This window comes from Myotis myotis, unplaced genomic scaffold, assembly GCF_014108235.1.
Source record: "Myotis myotis isolate mMyoMyo1 unplaced genomic scaffold, mMyoMyo1.p scaffold_m19_p_9, whole genome shotgun sequence".
NCBI classification, from domain to species: domain Eukaryota; kingdom Metazoa; phylum Chordata; class Mammalia; order Chiroptera; family Vespertilionidae; genus Myotis; species Myotis myotis.
Window position 1 is genome coordinate 45,760,650 of NW_023416401.1, and position 23,099 is coordinate 45,783,748.

Consider the following 23,099-nt stretch of genomic DNA (forward strand, 5'->3'; position numbering starts at 1 on the left):
TATGATTATTAAAGGGCCTCTTGTCATTGTCAGGAAACCACAGAGAGAGCCAAAACCAAAAATGTATTCTTAGATGTTGAGCATAGAGGATGGCAGGTACCAGAACAAGCTCCAATGACCTAGATTTCAGCCATTTCAGAGGAGTCCCATTGAAGAAAGGGGCACAGGGCAGGCATATTTGAGCACCAGAATCTTATGTGCTGTGACCATTCACAATGAGAATTAGGAGAGTCTGAGTCAATACATTCAGAATGATTGCTCGGATGGGGTTAATGCTTGGTAAGGAACTGGAGAAACATGGTGAGAGAGAGCAGCAGCAAATAAAGAGAAATTTAAAAAAAAGGTGCTTGGGAAAGGTCAGGGAGTCAAATGGTGATAAAAATCAACACAGATTGAGTTGAGAAAATGATTATTCAAACAGGAGAATCTCTCAGTGAACAAGTTGGCTATACCTGAGGACAGAAAAAGTTCCAGGAGCCAGAAGGAGGGAGCAATGGTCAGACAAGCAGAGGAAACAATCAACTTTAGAAACTAAAAATTGTTTTCAGAGTTCCATCATCAGAGAATAGTATAGATGTTATCTCCTTGCTCATGCTGTCCACAGCCCTGGCTGAGTGCACAGAGAGCATTTCCCTGATAACTTAGGCTTCTGGTTGGTGAGACAATCAAATTCTTCCTGATCAATGATGGAAGCTATGAGTCACAGTGTGTGTGTGTGTGTGTGTGTGTGTGTGTGTGTGTGTGTTAGACATCAGTTGTGAAAGGAGAGATGCAGAAAGGTGCACAGATCTTGGCAGGGGTGTGTAGCCTCTTCCTGAATTTTTAGCTCTCTGTTCCATTTTGTCTGAGGCCAGGTATACTTTGTTTCATATAGTTTGATTCCATAAGATTGCAGATAATGGAGACTGATCCCATATCTCTCTATATAAAACCCTAATATGCAAATAGACCGAACAAATAGGCAGAATAACCAAATAATTGAACAACCAAACAACCAGTCGCTATGATGTATGCTGACCACCGGGGGTGCGCACAGAACATGGTGAGCATTGGCAGCAGGCGGCAGAGTGTGGAACATGGCGGGCATCGGCCACAGTGGGATGGTGGAGCAGGTGAGCGGGAGTGCCAGACCACTGCGGGGCGCTAGTTGCTGTCATCAGTGAGAGCCTCTGGTGGTTACTGAAAATTCTTTGCTCCCACATGCCATGGTCCCGCCAGCGCTCACACCCACTGCTGGTGCCTGGTGCTGGCCCAGTTGCTCAGCACTGTCAGCAGGTGCGAGTAGCAGTTGCCAGCCCTGATCAACCCTCAGGGCTTCTCCACCTCCGCCTGCTCCTCAGGGGTGATCAGGGCCAGCAACCACTTCTTGCACCAGCTGCTGGCAATGGCCCCACTTGCACCCGCTGCCAGCTCCAGCCACGCATGCACCCACAGCTGGCAACCAGCGCTGGTCCTGATCCATTGGCTTTGTCAGCAGGTGTGAGTGATGGCTGCTAGCCCCGAACACCCCTGAGGGCTTTTTCATCTCCCCCTGCTCCTGAGGGGCGATTGGGGCAGTAGCCACCACTCGCACCCACTGACAGTGCCAGCCCCGCTCATACCCACTGCTGGCTCTGGCCCCGAGTTGTCAGCTTGTGGGAGCGGGACTGCCGGCAGACAGGGGACCAGGGGACAGGGTGTAAGAGGCTGAGCAGGGGCGTGGAGGATATGCCAAGACCCACCCCTGTGCCCACTGCAGCCTCGCATCCCACAGTTCCTTTCAAGGTGCACAAATTTGTGCACTGGGCCCCTAGTGTTAAATCAACATTCTAGGTGACCCTTCTGCATGTCTAAGTTGGAAACAAGTACTTTTAGAGCAAGCCTGGGATGGTTTCCTTCTCTATTGAATGTAGAGAGAACTAAGGACCACAGCGAGCCTCTGCACAGGACCAGATTTTCATTAGCTTGTTTACTCATTCAACAAACACTTATCTTTCATTCACTGTAGGCAGGCACTTTGCGTGCCCTGTACATGGCTGCATACATTTCCAACCTGTACGTGGCTGTGATAGATGTGGTTCAGAAAAGCTACCTGAGTGAGTAAGGTTCAAGAGCTTCTCCTGAGTGGTTTATACGCTCTCTACGACCTCCTTCGATTCACCACATCTCTATACCTGGACCCAAATAAATTCTTTCATATTTCCAGTTAATTAAACACCTTCAAGAGAGAGAAGGGGCTGGTGGTAGGAGTGGATTAGTGCCTTATGTCACTGAGAAGTATTTATAGAAATAGAGTTTTGCTTTTCAGGGGAGGACCATTCCATGTTTTTAGATGTGAAAAGCATTACAGTGTTGGTTAGGTTTGCAGTCAGGGGGCTGCCGGAAGCTACGGGTTTTGTGGTGGGTCAGGAGGAGGAAAGGAGCACACACAGAAACTCCTAAGTAACAGACGATGCCAACTTGACTTCCCTTATACTTTTGACAAGGCCTGGTTAAGGCGCTTCAAGTGCTAATTTAACAACTGGACTCATCTGGGCTCCCAGATTCCTCCCGGAGTGGCCAGGCAGAGATGGGGACCATAGGTGCGCTGGCTGCCCGGCAGCCTCTCCTGGTCTCAAGGCGAAATGTTGTGGGCACAGAAAGAGGTGGGACTTTCCCACTGTTCTCAGCCCAGCACCAACTGCTGTAAAGAATGAAATAAAAATGCCAAAGGAAAGTAGTTGAGAGAAATTTATGCTTTTACCCTTGAGACCTAATGGAAATTCAAGTGGTATACATTTTATTTTCTTTTTCTTAATGGTCAAAGCCCTTGGCTACATATTGTAAATACCTATCATGGATAGAAGCAATCTCAGTGAGAAACGCTCCTTTCAGCACGTTACTTGTTCAAGCTGTACGAGGTGCTCATTTTAAATGTTATCGTCCCAGGAATAAACGATCATTTGCTGCTAAATAATATCTCCATGATGTCATTCTTCTTATCGCACAGAAGGATGTTAGAGAATCTCAATTATATAAGGTTTTGAATTGCTTTGTGGTCCACAATTCTAAATGCTTGAGCTGTAAAGTTATCTTATGTTTATATAATTCATCCTATTTTTTCACCCAGGGAATGAATCCTCATTTCAATTCCCCACGATTTTTCTCTTGCTATTTCCATTAGATTTTCCTACAGATTGAAGGGAAGAAGATAGAAAACAAGAGAAAACTGAAAAGCAGATCTCGTTGCAAAAAAGGATCGATGCCGACGGAAGTGGTAAAGGTTTTGAGACCAGGTGAAGGGACTGCACGGATCTGTGGGACACAGGCTGCAGTTGGAAAAGCAGAAGGATTTAGATGATGCCCTGGAAAGGCACGGAGCATCCTGGGAGAACATAGTGACGGGGAACAAAAGGCGTGGGCTCAGCTTGGAGGCCTTGGAAAAGTCACCCGACCGCCAAGTCTCGGCCACTTAGCTGCACACCCATTTGCTGTACACACCTGAGAGGGTTGCCATGAGGCTCAATGTAAAAGCATTTTGAAAACTGTCAAGCACAGTGACAAGATATTACTCTCCAGAGCACTACTGCTGTGTCTGCAGAGCTAAAACATCCTCCTTGGCAAAGGTCTTCTGGCTGCACTTTTGAATCTCAGCGGTCTCTGTGACAACCCCCGATGATGTGGCATTTTCTAAGTTTGGAGATGGCAATTCCTGTTCTCAAACTGTGACCCCCAAGGTTTCTGGCGGGCCCAGTCACACCCTGGCATGTGCTCTGTCACACGCAATTGTCCCTGTTCGAGAATCTGCCTGTGAAAAACTGCGTCCCCTGCTAAAGCGGCAGCTTTCCATGGGGGACAACCAGCTGCCCCTGCCTCCACCAGCACAGAGAGTATTTGCAAAGGGAGCAGAACACACTTTGCTATTTCACCAGCTCACGTAAAGGTCATTTCCAACCTGCTTCTTCTGCAGTGGGAGGTTTTGATTGTACAGTTCTAGTCTTGGTGCCTCTTTGGAAATTCGTTTATGCTTTCAGGGGCCGGGCTGTGTTCCCTCTTCCCGACTTTCATTACATTTAGTGCAGCCGAGCACGGAGATAATGTAGTTAGAATGGCAGGCAAAATAACCCATCATTAGAGCTATTGTCAGCTTTCTGCATACTTAATAGAAATGCTGTATGCAAACATATTTATGGATGGTCAGGATTAGAATAAATGGAAAGGCTTACTTTCTGATTGTGGATTTGGGTGACTTGATGTATTTTTCTCGGGGATTCTATTTAAAACATGGCAATTTACTTTGGACCATAAGAGCAAGAAAATTTCTAAATTTCTTTTAGTGAGAATTTCTTCTATCTTTAGGGTTTCTATGTAATTGTGGGGTTCATGTTGGATCAGTTTTACTAGTAAACAGAGTGATGATATACATTTCCTCAGAATACCATGTTGTCATTTTAGACTTGGGTGTGAAATATTGGTTATTAATATTTTAAATTGACATAAATGTGAATGAATTGAACTTTAGAGGTTAAGATGTATGTGGCTGTTAATGTAAACCCATGTTGAAGAAAATACTTGAATAGTTTACCACTTAAATCTTTTAGTGGGAAAAAAGAGCCTGGATTTAGGCTCTATGGAGAGAAGTCCTTTGCCAGATGTGTTACTAATGACTTATGGGGACTTTGAATGTATCAATTGCTTTCTGTACCCTGGTGATTCTCTGTCCTTTTCTGTCTTGTCTGTTTGGCATTGTGCTTCTGTCTGTCTAGCATTCTGCGTGGGAAACTGACTTCTGCAGGCTCAGGCTTGCTTGCCTTCCAGTTTGGCCAGAGCGGGGCACTAACAGCAGACAGGGGAGCTGGAGGAAGCAGAGGAGGTATTTTCCCACCCTGTCCTTCAGGGCTCAGCATTCTGGTATTTATTGGCAGTCTTTATTCTTCCAAGGATCCAATGTTCTCTGGGTTCTGGTTCCTTGTTCCCTCAGGCCAGGAGTGGGTAAAAGTTTCTCTCTGTTGTTAGTCTCAGGGTACTTCATCACCCCACAATTCTTCCTTAATCATGCCAGCACATCTTTAAATAGTTCCTATACTGAATTCTCCACAGATTCTTTGAATAAGTCATTTCTTTATTGCTGATCCTAAACTTAATTTACAACGTTATTTAATCTCTCTGTGTATCACTTTTCTCATTGATAAAAAAAATCTGTCTAGTATATCTCAGAAGGTTGCTATGATGAGCAATAGTATGATGGTGCTAATAGTATAATAATGACAATAATACTTGGCACGTATTATGTACCTACGTCAAAACTCACCCTCTATTCATGATGGAATAATGGAAGGCAAAAATGGTCACAAACTCTTTCTCATCCTGCATTCATACCCTTGTAATCGTGCCTTTGGTGCTCCTCCAATCAAAGGTGGCAAATTTTCTCCATCTTTTGATTCTGTGCCAGCCTTGATACTTGCTTTGGCCACAGGGAAATAATGAATGAGTCTTAATCAGCAATTTACAAAGTGCCTGTGCACTTGGGCTCCCTGCCACCGTGTGAGCAAACCCAGGTAGTCTGCAGGATGACAAGACACATGTCCCAGTCATGCTCAACTTGTCACTGAGCCAGCCACTGCACCAGTAGGAGACACCTTATCAGATCACCAATCTCTGGCCAAGATTAGTGGAAACTTGCCTAGTTGAGCAGAACTGATGACCTAAGATGAATAGAAATGGTTACTAGAGCCAATAAAGTTTGGGTGACTTGTTAAAACAGCAAGAGATAGCCTGATGGAACCATTCTTTGCAAATATAAAAACATAACAATTATTTTTAAATATTATACATTATTGTATCACACATTATTAGTATCTATATGCTATGATGGAAGAAAAAGGTGCTCCTGGAAGGTCTCAGAAAGACATGCTTTCTGTTGTGTACAGAGCAGCCAGAGCAATTTTCCTCAGAGCACAATGCCTGAGCATTGGAAGTGAAGTAGGGGAACGTTTTTTTTAACATGTGTGTTTCCATAGGCATGTTGGCCATATATGTCAGCAGATGAATTTGGGTGTTGCATATTAGTTAAAATCACAAGTGGAAAAGATTACGTAATAAGAACAAAAAAAGAGGAATTAGAAGGTTGAGAGAAATAAGTTTTATGGGTTATAGTCTTAAGAGAGATAGCTCAGAATTCAAACACATCAAGACCTTGACTTAGAAGATTCCCTAACTAGGTCAAAGAGTATATCTAGATGGAAGCTAATGCCATATATTCTTGTATTTGGCACAGGAAGGTTAGCCAATGGCTAAAACAAACAGAATATGACAATAAGTGTTATTCAACTTTTCTATCCTGAGCCATGACTACATAGGGAGAATGAGCTTACAGTATGTAGTCCTTAAGGGTTTCTCCAGAAAATTGTAATAATGACTAGGCTGAAAAATTGAAAAGCTGCATTTTTTAAGTTGGATGTTTGGTACATTTGAGATATCATGCTGGTGCAGTCCATATTAAATCACTGAGAGAGGTGCCAAGGAGATGGGCTTTTGTGGGAGAAAACATGGTGGCTGTCTCTAAAGCTTGGTTGCTAATATTCTCCTATCTTTAGATCAAAGAAAAAGTGTGTCCAGGCTGAGACAGCGGGTGTGTGTCCCATGCTGATGTCTACATCAATGAGAAGTTGCTAGGCTGTTGGAAGGCACTCATTAGGAGATAAAAATAATAACTTAGTTGGAAAATACCCTCTTTTATTGGAAAAAAGTTCTGAGGTGTAAATAGTATAAAGTATAATTTTCTTCCCTGAAGAACATACTAAGAATACCAAAACTCAGTTATTCAACTGACACATAGACCATAAAATGTAATTTTATTTCATAACATAGAATTAAGATCTTCATTGAAAAGAGGGATGAAACAATGCCATATCTTTTAGAGAGCTTTTGACTCCTCCAAATTTATCATGATATTCCAAATTCACAAGCACCCTTGAACGGACCCTTTGTAGTTTAAAAATTCCCTCATAATTGAGCCTCTTTGTTTAAAGACGTCAAACAGGTTTTACTCAGTATATCCATAGTTGTCACTAAAGAGAATAAGCTTATAATGATTCTTTAACTTCATTCATGTTAAGAAAAAGGTGTTTACTTTTTATTTATTCATACATTTTTAGTTTTGTCTTTTGTAGCTGTAAGAAAAATAATTCTTTAATGGTTATATTCTCTGTTTTTGTTCTCATCAATAAATGTATGAAATACATACTTTAAATAATTTCATAACAATGCTTCCACTGCATTTTAAAAATTCCTTCCAAGGGAGCTGGCTCGGGAAAGAACTAATATAATTAGCATTTTTTGATGGATGATGAGTGTCAAGGTAGAGAGATGAAGATGCTTGTTGCAGTTGGAGAATACACCTGAGTGTGTGCCTCACGCAGCTGCCCAATGTGACTGGAGAAAGTAAATTAGACTTATTCTTTTAGATAAGCAAAGCATTATTTTCATAGTCTTAGAATTTATATTGTCATAAACGTATTTTTATGAAAAACTTTATGATTATGTTTATTTTCAGTCTAGCCCGATGTATAGGTAGCTACCTTGGAACTTCAGGTGAGTATGTCATCAAGGTCCTCCCATTAGAAGAGGAGATAAGCCAGAAAATAAATCACACTCTCTGAGTGAATAATTGGCTTAAGCTATGAACATCTTGAAATAATTAAGCAGATATGTTTTGTGTGCCTGCATGTGCCAGAAGTGGATCTGCTTGTTGGAGAAAAGACCTTTCAGAGAAGGACTTTAGGTAATATTCTCTATCACTTATTGAAGAGATCTGTCAAGAACACAGGAGAGAACATTTTAATCTAGGAATTTGTATTATATCCTAAGTACGTGAGTATAGGCTCTTCTTATTTATGACCTGATGAAGGCAAGCTTTGGAATTTATGTACAGTCTTTATGCTAGTGAACACTAGCAGCATTAAGGACAAAAATGATAAGGAAGTCAAGGTTGAATCTACAAATACATTTATGAGCAAGCTGTAAGGGCATTTCTAAGAACTACAGAAAAATCCCTCCTTTCTGCTTGTATTTAGTTCTTAATATAGGAATTTACTTATTCTACCTCTTTAGATTTTTGAAGTATGCTCATTTGATTAAAATAATCACTGTCGATGAACTGCCTTTCAATAAATCTTCTGATTTTAAGAAAGAGTCTTTTAAGGGAACATGGTCATATAATCACCATGCTATCTATCATTCAAAAGCCAGAACCCAACAACTGTGAAATGACTATATGAAAAAATAAATGAATGAGTTAAATATTATGTCCATGTAAATTATGCTGAAAGATAGATGAAAGACTTTCAACCGTGTGAACTCTCACTTGACTATCCTTCAGGAAATCAATTTTGATATTCTAGGCCAATAGTAACTTAGGTTAGAGAATCTGAACTTTGTATTCAGATTTTCTATTTTCAGCTTAGTGACTCTTTGTTCATTGTCCTAAACAAACACATTTAACATTAGAATTAACATAGAACCAAAAGGGAAATGCAAACATTGAACCATTTCTGACTTAACCACTTGTCCTAATCTTATTACCTAGTAAGTTTCCTTTCAGTTAGGAAATTAGGAGATACAGGCAAAGAGTTGAAAGTTGACCCAATATTATCACAGTAAAATATTTTAACAGACACAAACTAGAATTATCATGCTTTTCAGTGTGCTCTACCTTTCAGCATCCTAAAATAGGATTCAGAACATCTTAATGTCTAAAAATAGTAAATTTTGGGGTTGTATCAAGTTATTCTGTATTCCCTAGGGTTATCCAGTTGACTTACATCATTTACTAAAAATGGTGTAAGTCAACTGGCTATTCCTCAAGGTTCTAGAGTACCAACTTAGCTGTAAAACAAACAGCTATGTAAGAGCTTCTTTCTATGTTTCTTCTAATGGCCAAAGATCTATTCTTGTGCTAAATCTACCCTGGAAGGGGATGTCCTCTCAGCTTATTCTTCAAGAATGAACTGGCTAAATTATAGGAGTTTTTCTAATTCACTTCCATATAACTGTCAGAATCAGCTTTTTAAGTTTCAGATATTCACTCTTTTCATCTTTATTCTGGGAACAGTTTTCTTTTGCATGAAATATATATTTTAGTATACCTATATTTCCTTTCTTGAAGGTCTTCTATCTGCTTTGGTTTGTAAAACATTTCTATTATAAAACATTTTTATTTTGCATTTATTCTTGAAGATATTTTTACTAAGAATAGAATTTTTAGTAGACAGTTATTTTCCTTTAGTATCTCATAGGTTTTATTCCATTTTTTTCCTGGCTTTCATAACCTGTAAAGCTATTAGCTATGTTACATTGTAGTTTTTGAAAATAAAATGTTTCTTTGTAAGTTCATTTTTTATTTAGCCATCTTATATTTAGTAGAAATTCTTCACTCTATGGTATGATGTCTTTTATTATTTTTGAAAATTCTCAGCCATTATATCTTATTGGCTCATTGTTCATTTTTCACTCTTCTCTTCTAGCACTCCAATTATACATAAGAACTCTCCGTATTTCTCATGTTCTCCTTCAGACTTTTGTGTATTATTTTTTTCCTGGATATTTCCTCCTGAGATTTTTTTCCAATTAATCAACTATTTCTTCAGCTATGTCTAATTTGTAATTTAATTTATTCATAATGTTTGGTGTTTTATGTTGTTTGAACCTGCAATTTTTTGACATTATTTCTATCAAAAAAAAGGAGTCTTACTCCACTTCCATTGAATCTGGGCTTGTCTTAGTGATTTACTTCTAGTGAACAGGATGGAACACAAGTGATATGTATGACCTCCAGTTTTAGCTCAAAAAGCTGGCTTCTACTTGACTCCATCTTTGTTGAGATATTTGCTCTTGGAAGTCAATCATCATGCCTTAGGAAGCATAGGCCTTAAGGAGGCTACGTCTAAGTGTCCAGCTTACTACCCAGTGGAGACCTAGATCTGAATGAAGTCAGCTTCCAGACATGTGAGCAAGGAAGTCTCTGAAATGTTCCATCCCAGGCTCCATCTGCCTTGCAAACACATGAGAGAAATGAATGAGCAAGAACCCAATGAACTCTGAGAATTGCCAGAGATGGTAATGATGATCATAATATCAATAATACTACTAATATAACAATAATTTTTGCTGTTTTACACTACTATTTGATATTATCATCTGCTATGTTTTCAAAATAGTTTTCAGTATTTAGGCAAAATTCTAAACCTTGTTGGTTATCTCTTTAATTGTTGTAGGCACATTTATCTCAAAGTCTGCAGATGATAATTCCAGGGCTTATTATTATTGTCCATTGTTTCATCTAATTGTTCTTCATGCTGTCTCATCTTGCTGTGTTTTGATTATTTTTTATTATGTGATAAACTTTTTATTGAAATAATGTGATCCCTAAAATGCATATTATCTTCTTCCTGAGACAATTTATGTTTGCCTTCTCCAAGATCCTGACACTGTAAATTCTGTACTTTGAATTAGAATGCTGACAGAATGACTCAGAGATGAAGGGCATCTTAGTGAATTATAGCATTGAAACTTTATCTTTAGCCTAAAATAAAGACAGTCATATATCTTTTGAGAAATAAATGTAATATAAGTTAAGATTTATTTCTTTGTAATTAAAATATCATAGAACTTTGAAAATCCATTAATTCTAGAATTAACTTATATGTACATACACTGAAGATACAGAGAGCAATAAATAATAGTAGCAGCATTCCAGGGCTTCATCAGTAGGCTGGCAACAATGAAATAAGAAACTATAAAAATAATCTAAGAAAATAAGTGCTGTGATAGAAGTGGTATGATTCATAAAAAGAGTGTTGGGGAGGGCTGGGCCACAAGACTGGGTAGATCATGGAAGAAGTTATCTGCAAAAGGTGTGGGTAGGGGAAAAACAAAGAATTAAATATGAAAGATCACAAAGAGCAAGGAAGTGTCATTAAAGATTAAGGTTAAGATCATCAGTCTCCTATTGCTATGCTTGGATACTAAAGTCAGACAGTGAAGAAGTCTGACAGTAAAAAAAATCAATTCACTTGGAATGTGGAGTTGGAGGGAAGCTCTATGGGTACTCTGGATTGCTAGAAGGATGAACACGAGGGTCCTGGAGAAAATTAAGCCTGAAACATCACTGGAAGCAAAATGACAAAACTGAAGCTGTCTTACTTTGGACACATCATGAGAAGACAGGATTTTTTTGGAAGAGATAACAATGCTAGAAAAAATCAAAAGTAGTAAAAAAGAGGAAGACCAAATATGAGATGGATTGACTCCATAAAGGAAGCCACAGGCATCTGTCTACAGGAGCTGATCAGAGCTGCTGAGGACAGGCCATTGGGGACATCACTCATTTGTAGGGTGGCCAGGAGTCAAAGCTAACTCAATAGCATGCAACAACAAATATTTATATTTTATACATACATTTATGTGTGTGTATCTATCTATCTATCTATCTATCTATATATATATATATATATAGAGAGAGAGAGAGAGAGAGAGAGACAGACAGATAGATCATTCACAAGTATAATTATACACTATAACAGCATGGGAAGCCAGTAGCTATTATTATGCTTAATAATGTAAATCAGGTTATAAAAAATATATAAACACATCAATGCAAGTCTGTGCTTCCTTAATCATAGTTCCATGCTTAATCTTTAAAACATGTTCTTTTGGTGAGAACTAATGCTCATGCAAACTACTGGTCAACCACATGGGGCCGAGGTCTTGAGGTGTCAATCATCTTTTGCTTTCAACAATTTAATTACATCCTTCCCTCTCCTAGGATTATAGAATAATTTAGGTCTAGCACATACTAAACCATTATTTTGTATTCTCGATGTCTTAGCTGTTTAGATTCTGAGCTGACTGAAGTTTTCCTTTTTGTAGAGTCTAGTATATTCATACCAATGGTCATCCTCATTCTCACTGCCAGTGACACACCCAGGTCAATGCTATCTTTGGTCACATTACAGTGAGAGGCAAATAGAGAACCAGCAGATGGAGTGTTCATAGTGTATGTTACCGGGCTTATCTGAAGGGGAGAATTCATGACTCATATGAAAATACCAGGCCCATTCCCTTTCATTTATGAGGTAAAGCTATTGGCACAATAGAAAGTGGTCACTCTTTGATGAGTGTGGCACAAAATAGGCTTCCTTTTAAAAAAACTAAATAGGGGCTTCATCATGATAGTAGAGAAACATTTTCTCTAACAATCTTATCACCTTGTTATTTCCAAACTCTGCCTCATAGTTCCTTTCTTGATGAAATGTGCTCTATTGTTACTTCCAACTCACCTAAGAGTTTCTGCTTTCTGCTTAGAGAATTAAGCAACTCAACCCTTCTTGCTGTGTGGGAATTGCCTGTTTCCCTCAGCTTTCAGTCAGCTGTTGTGTGCTTCACTCCACTGTTTCTTTCCTCCTCCCAATCACTTCAAAAGCAGGAAGAGGCAAATCTACTCCTCAGTGTCTCCAGGACTGACCGACACCACAGATCCCTCTGCTCTTGTTCCCGTCAACTGTAGCAACTTCTGACTGATTTTAAAGAGCATTGAAAGAGTTACATTTTTTAGAAGAATATATACTTAGAAAACACATTACTGTACTATGTCTTTTCTCTTCTGAATTCTGATCTTTGACATCAAGGACCTTGCTGTCTCAAGAGGGGCTGCTCCTCTCCCCCCTCCCCCCGCCCCCGCCCCAAACAATTTCTAGAGACTATAAATAACTCACCTGCAAGCATGCTTTTCAAGTGCAGAGCCCCAATCTCTAGCTACCTACTTCACTAGGCCCTCCCACTCTGGGTCACTATCCAGCTGCCCTAATCACTCTGGGGCCAGGTAACCAACAACTGGGGGCAAAGCTGCCCCTATGCCAGCTGAAATTATTCAAACCAGCCAATCCTAAACCTGTTTACCCTGCCTCATCAGTTCCACAATAAAGGCCCTTGTCTCCCACTGACCAACCCTGATGCTTCCCCACGTGCCCCACTTCCCTCCCCCAAGCCATTGCATGCCTTCCTTCTCTTGGGAACTGTAAGTAACAAACTGTCTTTTCAATGGGAAAAATCTCCTAATCTGCTGACCTCATCAAACTTAAATAATGATAAAACTTATTAAAACAATTACCGATGTATTCTAACTTTTTTTGTTTATAAATTCTTATTAGGTGCAACATGAAATATATTACCCATATTTTCTATTGCTTTCATAAAATATTTATTTCTTGAAGTTTATGTTTTACTCACAGAGAAATATATCTTAAAATGAGACAATGAATACTTTTACATATTAATATTTGGATTATAAAAGCTTTTTGTAAAGAAATATTACATTGTATAGCGATTAATATTCAGAAATAAATCTACATTCGATGCAGAAATTTATGGGCTAAATTGAGTCAATTTCTCTGGGGTACAAAAAAAAGTGAAATTGCCCTAACCGGTTTGGCTCAGTGGATAGAGCATCAGCCTGCGGACTGAAGGGTCCCAGATTCGATTCCGGTCAAGGGCATGTACCTTCATTGCGGGCACATCCCCAGTGGGGGTGTGTGCAGGAGGCAGCTGATTGATGTTTCTCTCTCATCGATGCTTCTAACTCTCTATCCCTCTTTCTTCCTCTCTGTAAAAAATCAATAAAATATATTTTTAAAAAAGTGAAATAGAATTTTCCTTAAAACCAGAACTCAAGAGTTTATGTAAAGTAAGAAACTAAAATATGTTTAAAATTCTTAACTGGTGAGTGGGTAAAGAATTTGTAGTACATTCATAACACAATAAAAAGAAATGAACTCTTCTATATGAGACACTATGGAAAAATCTAAAAGGCATTATGCTAATTGAAAGTAGCCAGACATGCATTTAAATAACATTCTGGAAAAAAAACAAAACCATAGGGATAGAAAATCAGATCAATGTTCCCCAGGAGTTTTGCTCACTTGGTATCCATTTGGAAATTAGAAAGAATTCACAAGTTATTCTTAGCAAAACCAGCAGAATTTAAGACACCATTCTAGGACAAGTCCTAAGTAACCAGAGGAAGACTTTTTTTTTTTTAAATATATTTTATTGATTCTTCCACAGAGAGGAAGGGAGAGAGACAGAGAGCTAGAAACATCGATGAGAGAAACATCGATCAGCTGCCTCCTGCACATCTGCCACCGGGGATGTGCCCGCAACCCAGGTACATGCCCTTGACCGGAATCGAACCTGGGACCCTTCAGTCCGCAGGCCGACGCTCCATCCACTGAGCCAAACCGGTTTCAGCGAGGAAGACATTTTTGTCAATGTTGCAGAGAGTCTTATCTAAAGCAACTTTGAGTAACTGAAGGCATAATCTGAGAATCTTCTTTAAATGAAACAACACAGGGGCATTCCAAGGTAGATTAGTATCGGAAAAGAACATGTGGCTAGAGTAGAGAATCAGTGGAACCTGCATAACGACACAAAACAAAATATAACCCTAGCTATTTTGGGTTATGGCTTTCACCATTTATTTCCATGGTGAAAACAGAAACACCATATTAGAACCTCATGTGATACATTTATAGTTTGTCACTTATAATGAAGGTAGCTGTGTACTAAATTGTCCACACGCCCTGGCCAGTTTGGCTCAGTGGACAGTGTCGGCCTGAGGACTGAAGGGTCCCAGGTCAGATCCTGGTCAAGGGCACACTGGGTTTTGGGCTCGGTCCCCAGTGGGGGGCGTTCAGGAGGCAGTCGATCAATGATTCTCTCTCATCATTGATGTTTCTGTCTCTCTCCCCGTCTCCCTTCCTCTCTGAAATCAATAAAATATATTAAAAAAATAAAATAAATTGCCCACTCATTATAGGGTGCCATTCTCAGCTAAAGTTTGCCAATTTACTCCTTAAGGTGGAGATTTACAGAATAATAAGGACTAAGTGGGCTTTGCACAACCAATTCCCCAGTAATGTGGAAGGGAGGAAAGAATCCTTCCTCAAGGAGGCACAAATTTCCTCTGGGGGAGGGTCCATGTTGCACTCTGATCTCCCCAGGAGAGAGGAATTAGTTTTGAGCCTGCTAAGCAAGGTTGGAGGAAATACAAATGAATCCATTTGAATAGAGTTGGGATTTGGCTGCTGAAATGCTATTGCTAAAGCATGCCTTTTCCTTTTGATTAGACTTTATATTGCAAATAAATTAGTTAATTCCAGCACAGTTACTAACGGGTTGGCTGTCCAGCTCTCTGCTGAATGATCCAGTTCCTGCCAATTGCCTTAATAGTAATACAACGAATGCAAACATAGTAGCCTCAGAAATCCCAGACACTAGCAGAGTGGGTTCAAAGTGGTAATAGGAAAGCAAATAGAAAGTCAGTGGGGCACGTTCTATGCCTGCATGACCCTGATTTGACTTGTTTCAAATACAATCCTTTTACAGAGCAATGGAGCGTGAGTCTTTCAAATGGAACTCCAGGGAGAATCCTTTATTTCAAAGACTGAAAGGTTGGAAGAATTCATTGCATCTGCAAAGCCAAATGTCAAAAGTTGTGTTTCTCATTCCTCAGGCCTGTGGTTAACTAAGCACTTGATTGACATTCTGCCACACAGAACAGGATGTGAGAGGTAGGGGCACTGAGGCCTTCAGCTTGAAAAGCTGTCAGCATATACTACCTTGTTTATTATCACGTGTGACCTGATTTGTAGTTTCTCTTTTAAAATAGAAAACTCAGGTATCCTCTAAACTCAGATGCTGCCTCAAATTAAAACAAAAGACAACAATGGGTCTAATTCATAGTAGCTGTGGCTCCTATTTGCTGCGCGCTTGCCGCATGCCAGGCACTGTGATCATTTCCTTATGCGCCTATCATCTCATTTAATTCTAAAACAACCCCATGCACTAGGAAAAATTAATCTCCAGTTTTCAGATGAGGAAATTGATGATCACAGGAGTTAAGTATCTCCCACAAGGAAACCTTGACCCAGAGCGCATTGTCTGCGATTTCATATTTTAGTTTAAAACCACCTCGTTACATTACCTTAATGTGAGAAATGTACAATGTCAAAATGCCAAATGTGGTCAGCTATAAAGATTTTTTCATTCTAGTACTTTTCCCTAAGGAATGGGTTTTCTAAATTATATTGATTACAACCAAAATAGCAAATAAAAGTAAATATACAAAATGAGTTCCTGTGGCATAGTTAGATTTATGCACACACATTGTACACATGAATTCCTTTTTGATTCATGTACTCTTGGAGTCATTCTGTGGGCCAATGAAAGCATAATTCAACATGCCTAAGTTCTTTATGTTTTGACAAATGCACTAATCACATTTGGGAGAATGTCATCGTATACATATTTATCATATAAAAATATTGCTAAGCCAGTCGGCATGGCTCAGTGGTTGAGTGCCAACCTATGAATCAGGAGGTCACGTTTCAATTCTTGATCAGGGCACATGCCCAGGTTGCGGACTTGATCCCAAGTGTGGGTTGTGCAGGAGGCAGCTGATTTTTCTCTGATCATTGATGTTTCTATCTCTCTCTCCCTCTCCCTTCCTCTCTGAAATCAATAAAAAATATATTTAAAAATATTGCTAGATATTCAATGATTGAGATGAATTTCCTTGCAAAATCTCCTCAGCTCTTTGTTCCAACTAGGTGTATATTGGTGTTAATAAAAGCTAATTGAAACATCTATTTTATTATTTTTTTTCATCAGACCCAGATATATTGCTAAAAAACTTATGTTAAAGGATTACTCATTTATAAGGAATATTAATGGATCATATTTTCTGTTCTGAATTTTACTGATTCTCTGGAAACCATTTTTGAGCATTTTGGGGGTGAGTCAGGCCAAAGGGTCAGTTTGTCAAGAGATTTTACAAGTATCACATTTTACCACAATCAAGAGGCACAACAAGGCAGGAAGAGGTGTGGGCCACCAGCTCCTGGCGCTGGATATTCGCTATCTCCACAGATGCATGAGGTCGCTTTGTCAAGAACATGGCTGGGACACCCAGCAGAGTTCTGAATTAGGAAATGCCTTTATTTTATATCCCAGATATTTAGCTTAAGTGGCACCCTCTAGGGAGCTCCGTCTCATAAATCCAAAGTTGAAGTCTGTTCGCCACAGGAATCCCAAGCAAGGAGCATCCTGCTAAGTTGTATCCATGGATGCGGAATCCCCTTCCAGCAATATCATTAGAAAACATTCCAGGAGGTCACCAATATCTGTACAAGATGAGATGGCACCCCTTACTTTCTTTCTGTAGCCCTGGAGGTCCCTTTAGTGTTGCTCGGGGGAGAGGTGGATCACAGACTAGGGGTGTGAACTCCCTTCTCCACAGTGGGGTGCACTGTTGAGTTTCTAACTAGTTTTTATCACTTTGCTCAGAGCACTGATTAAATTTACGGCCATGATCAGCAGTTTAATTTCCATGTGATCCAGGCATCAATGTTTCATGGTGAGGTACCACGACTCCAGTGCAGGCCACCATTTTGGGAGTGAGTTTTTTTAAAAATTCCATTTGGAAAGGAAAGAGTGAGGAATAGGTAGATATGCTTATACAAATCCAGGACCCACATTGGGAAAATACTTTAACAGATACAAGAGTGAGCAGGAACAGATCCAGGTTTTTGAAGGGCCCAGAGTTTATACAGTTTTGGAGGCTTTCACTTTAATAAGAAGAGTAGAAAAATATTTCACTTGTGCACAATGACAAAAATATTGATCACACATGTTCAATATTGAGATTGTAAGGGCCCCTTTTATTAGAGAGGGGTCCTGAAGCTGGTAGCTCATTAGCATCTCAGTAAATCTGTAGGTGAATATGATACTTGTGCCAAAATAATTGCATCCAATAGCTCTGGAGCTCTGGAAAACACATAAAATAAGTAGACGAAATGAGTGTGCCTTAAAAGATATTGAGGTAGAAGAAAAACAGAAATAAAAATATACAAAAAAAATGTAGAGAATAAAGCTAAAACACTTGCACAGGGTCTACTGTGGCTACTATTTCTTTCTGAATCCTCATCTGAGGATTTGTTTATTGATTTGAGAGAGGAGGAGGAGGAGGAGGAGGAGAGAGAGAGAGAGAGAGAGAGAGAGAGAGAGAGAGAGAGAAACATCAAGGTGAAAGAGGAACAGTAATCGGTTGCCTCCTGTATGCACCCTGACTGGGGTTGTAACCTGCAACCTAAGTATGAGCCCTGACAGGGAATTGAACCCAAAACTTTTGATGTATGGGATGACACTCCAACTGAGCTACTCGGCCAGGACAACTATGGGCTACTATTTACTAAGCACATTATCCTGTGTCTGGAGCTTTCATAATAACACAAAAGTACATATTACGCCCTCTATCTTAAAGACAAATACCAAAGTAAAGAGTAGTCCCCCCTTATCTATGGAGGATATGTTCCAAGATCCCCAGTGGATGCCTAAAACCACAGATAGTACTGAATCCTACAAATACTTTTTTCCCATACACATATTCCTATGTAAAGGAATCGAACACAGTTAGAGAGTAACAGCAATAACTAAGAATGAAATAGAACAATTAGAACAATAGACTGTATTAAAAATATATGAATGACTACTCCTGATTTTCAACCTAATCTTTCATCCCTTCAGTCTTCTATGTTACAGTAAATGGCAACTATGTTGTTCTGGTTGCTTGGACTAATTCTTGAAGTCATATATGATTAATATAGTTTTCTCACTTTCCGCATCTATTCAGACTCGAACTTTAAACCTGGCACCTTCCCCTCTTCTTCCCTGCTACACCTTTGGTCTAACATCTCTTGCCTAGATTATTGTTATAGGATCCTAACTGTTCTTGCTTTCATCCTTACCTTCTACAGTCTGGTTTCCATACAACACCCAGAGTGAACTCTTCTATAACACAGGTGAGATTGCATCAGCTTGACTATGTGCCCCATTGGCTTCCCATCCCATTGAGAGTGAAATCCCAAATCCTTCAGCTGACCCCACAGATGCTACTTAGCCTGGCTCATAGCCCTTGTCTGATGTCATCTCCTAAAACCCCCTTACTTGTTCTGCTCTGGCCACACTGTCTGTTCCTTAAATATGCAAGTGCTACACTGTTCCTGGTCAAGCTCTTAGACCTGACACTCCCTTGGCCAGTAATGATATTTCTCAAGTACATGCCTACAGACCTTCTTCCTCAACCTTTATGTGTCTATAGGAATATTTCCATAGATAAGAGGCTTCTTTGACCACCTTATCAAATAGCACCCTCCCATAGCACAAGCATTCCTTTAATATGCCTCTTCTTCCATAATACTCATCAACATGTAACATATTATACATGTTTATACTAATTTGTTTATCGTATTACTTTCCTGCCTAAATAGCTTATAAGCATCATGAAGTTATCCCAACCACCCTGCACATGCCTGGCATGTATTAATAAACTCCATAACTGTCATATTCTGCCAAATATAAAGTACCGGCTGCGCTAGGAGCTGCGCACCGCGACCCTGCGCGCCCTGGGGCGCTCTGGCGGGGGCTGCATCAGCGAGGGGCGCTCCTACGGCACTGACGCGGGGCCTGTGTTTGGAGGGCTCAGTCAGGTTTGGAGAGTTGGAGAACAGGTGGCAGATTTGCACCTTTACAACCAGAAGCTCGGGGACAAGTTGAGGGAGGAGGCGAACACAGTGGGTGAATGAGTGGCAGGACGACTGGTCGACCTTCTTCACCCGGCACCGGCTCCCAGCGCAGCTGGACCTCATTGAGAAGGACTATGCTGATCAGAGGCACGAGAGCTCTGGTCGCAGCTACAGGTGAAGATCCCGGATCTGTTTCGTGGCCTAGAGATTGTCCCCGCACTTCTTCTCGGGGGTCTCTGGTCAGGAAACGTGGCCGAGGACGACTCGGGACCCCTTATTTACGACCCAGCGTCCTTCTATGGCCATTCTCAGTTTGAACTGGCAATTGCCTTGATGTTCGGCGGCTTCCCCAGGTCCTTCCTCACCGCCTACCACCGGAAGATCCCTAAGGCTCCAGGGTTCGACAAGCGGCAGCTGCTCTACCAGCTCTTTATCTACCTGAACCACTGGAACCACTTTGGTAGGGAGTACAGGAGCCCGACCCTGGGCACCATGAGGAAGCTTCTCAAGTAGCAGCCCACCTGTGTCCCTGCCCACCTGCCCGCCCGCTTAGCAAATACCAGAGGCAGCAACAGCAGAGGTGGCTGCAGTGGCTAATAAAGCCCGTGGGGGCTTCGGGGATGGAAAAAAAATATAAAGCACTAAAGATTATAAGACCCATCTTCATTTTATATATCACTATAGGAAAAATGTGCCAATTATATTATCATACAATTTTTTTTATCACTTATAATTTTTGTATGTGTTGAAAGACTCAGGCTCACTTTTCATGGATGATAGTACATTACTCTTAATCATGCAGAAAAATATAAATAAAATAAGTTAAGGAAGGAATGGCTAAAGCTTTCACTCATACAGAGTCCAACTCTTGTGAATCAACCTAGAGTTATCAATGCCCTTTGCTTCCCTTTTTTCCACAAAAGATCATTTCACTTGCCACTGGGAGAATTAGTGCTACAGATTTCTTCCTTAAAGAGCACACTGATTTCGACTTTCAGATTTTCTTCTAAAGCACTGACATATCTTCTCTAAGTTCTATGCTGGTTGGCGCACATGTTATCTACCAGAAGGTGTTTATAGTGAGGTTTTAGACAGCACCCAGGATTCATATTCCTTTTTCAAATGGTTCTAAAAGATTCCTTGACCAAGACATTGACGAGTTATAATCAAACTGAAGTATAATTAAACTCAAGAAGGGAAGCACAAACATTCCACTAACATCAATGGAAATGAGAAAAACACAAGCATCTATGACCAAGGCCGGGTGCACGCAGGCAATGATGACTAATCCCTATCACCTCCTGGCAGCAACCAGTGAACGATGCCGTTCAGGAGAAGGTCTTCAGAAATGTGAAAATATGTGTATCGTTTGAATGAATCACGAGTTAATAAATGAATGGTTCAACTGTTCTACTAAAGCCATATAAGAGTAGCCTCCTGTGAGCTGTCTCATTGGTGTAGGTGGCAACCTGCCACCACTCCAAGGAGGAGATCAAACCAGACCTTCACATCTTTCTCCATTGATTTTTATCTCTTTGATTCTGGCAATCATTCCTTGATTTAATGACTATTACTAAAGTTTAGAAACTTTCTGAAGGAGAATAAAAAAACCTAAAAGGAAGGCCAAACTGTCATTGGGATCCCTAGAGACCAATTAATGAAAAGCAATTCACACTAAAGTATGTGTGGGTTCAATAAAAATGTATTGAACTTTAAAGTTAATGGAGCAAAAATTAAGATCAGAGTCTCCGTTTCTTGATAAGAACAGTTTCCTAAGTCATTTAATTAATGTTTTATCCTAGGGGAAAAAATTAGTCCCAGTATTAGAGTAGCAAGAGATTTACCAAATTAGACACAGGAAAAAAAAAAGGTATGAAGGTCCTAAAAGACTTTGTCTTAGCATTACTCTTTTGGAATTACAGAAAAAATGTATTTTGATATATCCAATTTTTTTTTTAACTTCCTAGACCTAAGGCATGCAGTACATATGAATAAATGGCTAAAAATTGCTACCAAATCTTATACCTGTGCAAAGAGCTTTGCGTCTATAAATCAAATATGGACAAACCCTACTGCTCTTGGCTCCCTTTAACCAGAGTGAGATAGTCTGGAATTTATAAAATAGATGCACAAAAATTGGTCAATATCCCAATTATTAATGGGAAAAGAACACCCAAAATTCAGTGATGGAAAAAAATACAAGTGAACAATACACACAAGGACACGCCTCTAATCATAAAGAGAACAAACAAGAATAAAAAATAACACAATATCAAATTCCTCTATCAAAACAGAAATATCTTAAATCAACATTTTAATACTTGGGGCTACGGGGTCAAGAAGAGCACTGTCTTTGCACCAGTAGGGGGCGTATGAATTGACATCAGTTTCCTTGAAAGCAATTTGCTATATTGTGAAGAACCTTGAAAATGTTCACTTCCTTTTACCCAGTGATTCTTCATTAAAAAGGCTCGGCTAAGAAAATAATCAGAGATTTGTACATCTTTACAGTTGGTCAGTGTGGCTTTATCTATGATAATTAATTCTGGAAACACCTTAATGTCAGTATGTTCAGATACCATACAGCTTTAGAAACTTGATTTTAAAGGGCTCAGAGATTACTTTTCAATGTAATATTAAGTGAAATTATAGTATATCTTTATTTACATTGATTTTAAAATATATTGGAAAGGGTACACCAACATATTAAAAGTAGTTATCTTGAGATGGAGAAATGATAATTTTAAGCTTTTCTTTACCATTTCTCTCTCAAAAGCTTAAGTTTTTAATCAGACAAGAATAAGGTATTAAAAACATCTCAATCCTAACAAAAAAAGAGATTTACAAAGAAAAATTTTAAAGTTCGAAACCTGCCCAGGTTATGGAACCAGATTTCTGACCTGGGGATAAAGGCCTGGTTGTATCCCATAGCTTCAAAACCCTCTATCCACAGAATGCTCATGGCTCTCCTTCCCCCAGAGGAAGTGTTTTATTATAAAAATAACAAATTGTTATTGCCAACCGTACAGACAGTGTAAATAAATATATCATAAGAGGAGTAAACCCTCTTATTCCCCAGAGTTTACTTTCAAAACATTGGAGTATGATTTCCAGATAATAATACCAGTATTTAGTAAACAGTTCCATGTTTTTTGACACATGTCAGGATACATGGCATTTTCCATTATCCCCAAATTTCACAAACGTCCCTTTGCAGGGCATTCTCTTCCAACCCCCCAAAGTAGGCAACCACTGATTTGCTTGCTGTCACTAGAAGTTAGTTTTGCTGTTATGTAATTTTCTGCAAATGGAATCATACTTATTGTTTAGAATAATATGTCTGAGATGCACCCATGTTGTGTGTATTTTATAGGTAGTATTCTGTTGCATAACTATATATTAATCTGTCTCCTCACGCATTGATAACCATTTGGATTGTTTCCAGTTTCTGACTGTTATGAGCAAAGCCGCTTTGACCCGCAGGTATAAGTATTTATGTATTTT

General features: G+C 39.6%; 1 protein-coding gene and 1 pseudogene across 1 annotated transcript in view; one reads left to right on the top strand and one right to left on the bottom strand.

Moving 5' to 3' along the window:
• Positions 1 to 23,099, bottom strand: part of DOK6 (docking protein 6) — a 242,023-nt gene that overhangs the window by 59,351 nt on the left and 159,573 nt on the right. The gene's annotated exons all lie outside the window — the stretch shown is intronic.
• On the top strand, positions 19,353 to 20,153 carry LOC118663166 (annotated as a pseudogene).